Consider the following 5,411-nt stretch of genomic DNA (forward strand, 5'->3'; position numbering starts at 1 on the left):
GGAATTTCATTTATCACGGTAGGGTCTAGAACCGATTAACCACGATAAACGAGGGTTCACTGTATATCATTAGATGCTTGATTAACAGAGCTGTCAGTCATTTGGAAGCCAAGGCCTGGGGGAAGTGCCGGGGATGGTAGAAGCTGAGGAAGAAGCCAAGGATGAGATGATACCGGAGGCTTTAGGGTGGGAAAGAACACACAGGAGACGTCAGGAAGCCTGCATTGTACACCCTGCTCTGTTGTTTCCGAGTGGAACAGACAAATGTGTGTGTCTGTGAGCCTCAGTTTCCTTATCTGGTCAGGGAGAGGATTGGCTTGGCTGCCCATTAAAGTCCTTGACAGCGATTGAAGTCTCTTATTAAAAAAGAACCATGACCAAGGGCTCCCATTGTGCTTGAGGAGAAGCCTGGTTCTTTTTGTGTGGATTTTCAGTTCAGCACTGCTTTACCGTTACTATTAGTTCCTGTCTTTGCTTTTTTACCCATCTGTTCATAGGAGATGGGACATTAAAGTATTATATGTATAACAGAATGTACAGTGTCTGCATACCATCTTTTAGAGTATTAAAAGAATATTAAACAGCATTTGCACATATTATCATCAGAATATGGCTTATTCATAGTGTTTCCTTTTACCTACACTAACTGAGGTGAGCCTCAGGGTCTACCCTGTAATGTAGAAAGACAAATAGTTGTGTTCCCCTTCTGCACGGGAGGTCACTAAACCGAGGTAAATTGTAGCCTGACTGGTCCAGACCTTGGGATTAAGAAGTGAGTGGCTGAGAACATGGATTCAAGGAGTATGTGTGCTTCTTCCTGTTAAGAAGATGTTTCCTGTTAAGAATAATGGACTTGCTTCCTTCTTTCGATGGGAAATTAGAAGAGGTTGTCAAGAGAGGATGGAGGCTGTCTAAAGTGTTTTGCGAAGTCCGTTGTCCCTGCCGTGGTCTGAGGGAGGTGCAGGGGATTGTAAACCAGGGACCTGGCAAACCCTGCTGAGGTTGGCTCTTGACTATTGCTGCGCAGTAGCACTGCCTGCAGTGTGGAGACGTAGGCCTGCAGATTAGGGCAGCCCCTAGCCACATGTGGCTGTTGAGCATTTGAGGCGTAGCTATTGTGACTGAGAAACAGAATTAAAACGTTACTTGAACTAATTTTAAATGGTCACTTGTGACTCATGGCTGCCATATTGGACAGCACAACCCAGACAAATGTGTCAGGTCTTGAGGTTACAGTTTCCATATCTAGGAGACGATTGGACTAGCTGCTCTCTAAAGTTCCTTTCAATTTTAGGAATATAGATCGGTGCTTCTGAAGTAGATCAACTTGAGCTCTGAACCTGGCATTTCTGCAGGAGAATGGTCTTTGATTTATATTTTCACAGATTTCCGTTTTGATTTGGTGAGTGGGAGCCAGGATGAGATGGATTTGAAGTAAAATCAGTATTTGAGGATATCTGCCTAGTGCCAGTGTGTGAATAGAGCCGGTGCTGAGAATAAGACAGATTCCAAATAGAAATGACCCCGTCTGGCATTGTCTTTTGTATCTACACAGAGCGTAATTATAGTTAATGGTTCTTTGTGTTGTGCCTTGCTTTCTCAAGATGATTAGGACAGACTGATCAGACGGTGTTTTTTCATGTGGATTTAAAATGTGGGGGAAGCATCTGACCCCTGTACCCTCGCAAGGAGAAGGAGACTTCAGATCCGGTGATTGCTGTGTGGTGGAGGGTCAGCCATACTGTACTTCCTCGCTCCCACTTGCCAGCCTTTGTACCGATTCTGACATCAGCCTTCTCTCCCACGGCATTCTTCCTCTCTTTGCTGGGTTTGACAAGTCATTGCAGTGAACACACAGAGCTCCTAGATCATAGTTAGAATTGTGGAGCTGATTAGCTGATTAGGGAAGGAACAGGTTACAATACAGGATCAGGAATGACCCTGGGCACAGTCCTTTGGTCAGGACAGCTCCTCAGCCGTGCCCATAGGCAGGATTCTCTTGGCCCTCTTCAGCCCCTACCCTGCTTGGGCAAGTGTTACAACGTCTCTCCAAGCGTTTGCCTTAACTATGGACGACAATGAAAGCCCAAAACTTCTCTGCAAGGCTCCCATGTAGACTTGTTAAGTGTACATTGAACTCTCTCAGACCGTTGACCAGGGATGTCAATAGTCCTGTCCTCAGACAGAGTGCATTGGGCAATGGATCACTGCAGATTTAGTTAGGGTAAAGTTGAACACCTTGTCATTTGTTTTCCCTTTTGACCCATTTTAAACTTGTTTTAGTTTTTATTGTTTTCTGCTTTCTTTTGGATCAAAGTGTATCTATGTTTTATTTTGTTGTTGCTGGCAGGACATTTTGGGTATGATTTTCTTTACATGAAATCCAGGATAGGTAAATCTATAAAGGCAGTAAGTAGATTAATAGACCCTTATGGGTATTACAGGGGGTGTTGGAAATGGGAAGCTAATAACAATGGATATAAGAATGAAGAAAATGATCTAAAATTGATAATAGTGATGAGATTTTTACAACGCTTTAATGCATTTAAACCGTTGGATTGTAAATGAAGTATATGTTGATGAAACCATGAAAGGAAAACTCTGATGTAAGAAATTTGATGGAAGCAATAGGGGAGCTTTAATGAGAGCCTTGGTGGTGCATTGGGTTAAGTGCCAGCTGTTCCCAGAAGTGGAAGGCTTGAACCCACCAGCCACTCCATGGAAGGACATGCTTTCTCTTATTTTGACCCTTTGTTAAATCTGAGATTGGAAATTGTTACCGTATATACTTGGGTGTAAGCCGGCCTGAATATCAGCCGAGGCACCTAATTTTACTACAAAAACGGCATTAAAAATGTGCTGAAAAACTCGGCTTATACACGAGTATATACGGTATCTACTTTATCTCTTGAATTCTTTATCCGGCTCCTCAGAACCAGAATTCAGATCTTTATAAGTATTCTAAATGCAGAATAACTTTAGGCAAACCTTCCTCCTCCTCATGCTTAGGGATTTGTGAGCCAGGGAAGCCTGAGCGACTCGTGTAGTCAGGCAGCTAATTACTGTGATGGAGCTGGAGTTGGAGCCCAGGTCTACCAGCTCCGTGGGGTGCCTGGGATTCAGAGTTGAGCGCTATGTTTTGATGGACCCGATTCCTGTGAAACGTTCCCTTCACTTCTGTTGTTCGAGCCTGGCTTAAAGTACTGTCCAGAGTTCAGCAACTGTTCAGACGCTGCCTGTGTCCTTGTGGATTTAGAACTTCGACAGATGGATTTGGGGCCTGTCTATAGTATCAGCTGACGTTTTAAAACCTCGGATGTCTCCTCTTACATTCCTGTTTGTGTCTTTTAGGTTCACTTGATTACCCCTGGATAGACGCTCTCGAGTCGGCAGCTTGTTGGGCATGTGGCTTTTCTGCAGTGTGGGGCTCCCTCCGCGCCTGATTTGGTATGCAGTGGAGAGCTCCGGGGAAGTGCCTGCCCTTCGCTGGCAGGACAGCTTCGTGATGAGCATCTATTCACCCGACCTCTGCCATCCATTAAGTGTAACCTTTTTGCCTCCTTCCAAATTAAAAAGCTCCATGCCACCCTTCCCTGTGCGCCTGGCTCTGTTTTTGTTTCTGTTCTTTGTTGGTGTCAAAATCCCTTTTCCCTTCGGTCCTTTGAGCAGAGCTCTTTAGGAGTCAGTAACTTGCAACTGTGAACCTTCCCCTATGTTTTCATTAAGCGTGTTTGAAGTTAATGACCAAATGTAGCACTGACATGCCTGGGAAAGTGCAGACCTCGGTCTTTTCCCTGGAGTAGGTCATCCTGTACGAATCCTGCCCGTCACAGGTGGCTCTGCTCTTAGGACACAATGCATTCCTGGTACCGTATCATCCAGCACTTTGTTAGAAACCCAACTAGTGTGTGCTTCCACGTTCACGACCGTTTCCACCTACTTCCGTGAACCTGGAACTGCGCATCTCTAAGGCAGTGTAAGCAGAAAGTGGAGGTGGTCAATACATGGGTGTCTCGACACGTTCTTCTCCAAAGCCTCTTTACAACCATTCTCTCCCGGAGGATTGGCAATTGCCTCCCTGGTTCCTCGCCTCATCGATAGGCGAGGAAGTTGGAGCTCAGGCTGGAAGCTGGCGTAGTGGGGAACAGTTGACGGCAGTGTGGGTGAGCCCATAGGTCTGCTGGCGCAAGTACAGGTGCATTTATGGGTTTTTGGCTAGCAGCCATTTTTTCCCTCTTGGGTGCTGCCAGGTTGTCGGATACAGGAAAGAAGCTGTGCTGAGAATTTCCCTGCGTATTGCAGTGGTGAGCTGTGCCCTGGGGTTGGCCGCGTCCAGCTCAGCTGCGCTTAGAATCACCTGGGGCTTTAACAGAATGCCCATGTCTGGGTCAGCCGACAGACGGATGAACTAAAGATCTTTGGGGGCCGGCATGTGAATTGGTAACCCAGGCGACCCCAGTGCAGCCAGCATGGAGGGGGCACCGCTCTCGGTCCATGCTGTTCACAGTGGCAGGGTTGACCACCTCGGAGCTGACAGGCCGCTCCGGGTTACCATCTCGCTTCTGCAGTGCGTGTTTCCGTTGGCTTGGTAGGTCAGTAGGAATAGGTGCATCAAGTCCAGGCAGAATCCAGGCCCCCCCCATGAAGCAGAATAGAACCCCTTAGGGTTTCCAGTGCTGAACAACAGTAGGTGTGTTACATGTGACGTCACACCCGAGCGCACGCACTGCGTGTATTTGAAACGGAGGCCGGGCCCCACTTAGACCTACACTTAGACCCGATCCGTCATTGTCAACCACGCCCCCAGGAGACGCACGCGCATGCGCACTGGAGTTGGAGAAGACGTTCCAGAGCGGGGGGGCTCAGGTTTCTGGTGTTGATCACGATCACCTGGCAACTTCCTAAGGTGATGAAGGCTTCCGTGTGCTTCCGTGAACTCTGGGAAGCTGCGATCTCCACCAGTCGGAGACCTCTAGCTCAGGAGTTGGCAGACTCGTAAATGAGCGGGCCTGGCTGGGCGCCAATAAAACCACCTTTATTAAAACGGCGCCCCTTCTGCGGGAGCGGGGGCGGGGGGTGGGTAGCTCACTAAGATGATGATGCAAGTTTTCTCGACTGCAGAACGCGTGCGTCTCAGAGCCTTACTGGGAGGCTTCAGGATGATGCATGATGATTCTGTAAAACACCCGGATTTCATGACCAAGGAGTTAAAAAACTGGGGAGGATAGCGGGGCACCATCAGCTCTCTTCACCACATTTGTTTATTCACCCGCTTTGTCTTCAGCGGTTGTGTTGGGAAGGTGAGCATCATAGAATGCCAATTTAATAGAAGAAAATATTCTTGCATTGAGGGAGTACTTGAGTGGAGGCCCAATATCCTTCTGCTACCTTAATACTAAACCTATAAATGT

General features: G+C 47.3%; 1 protein-coding gene across 1 annotated transcript in view; it reads left to right on the plus strand.

Annotated features, from left to right (window-relative positions):
* DAD1 (defender against cell death 1) overlaps positions 1-3,592 on the plus strand; it is a 26,048-nt gene extending 22,456 nt beyond the window's left edge. Inside the window, exon 3 of the mRNA XM_004698462.3 lies at positions 3,352-3,592. The gene's annotated coding sequence lies outside the window, so the exon portion shown is untranslated. The remainder of the gene's footprint in view (positions 1-3,351) is intronic.
* Positions 3,593-5,411: the final 1,819 nt, after the last annotated feature.

The sequence above is a fragment of the Echinops telfairi genome, unplaced genomic scaffold, assembly GCF_000313985.2.
Source record: "Echinops telfairi isolate 266 unplaced genomic scaffold, ASM31398v2 ScPeMD7_18;HRSCAF=68, whole genome shotgun sequence".
Lineage (NCBI taxonomy): Eukaryota > Metazoa > Chordata > Mammalia > Afrosoricida > Tenrecidae > Echinops > Echinops telfairi.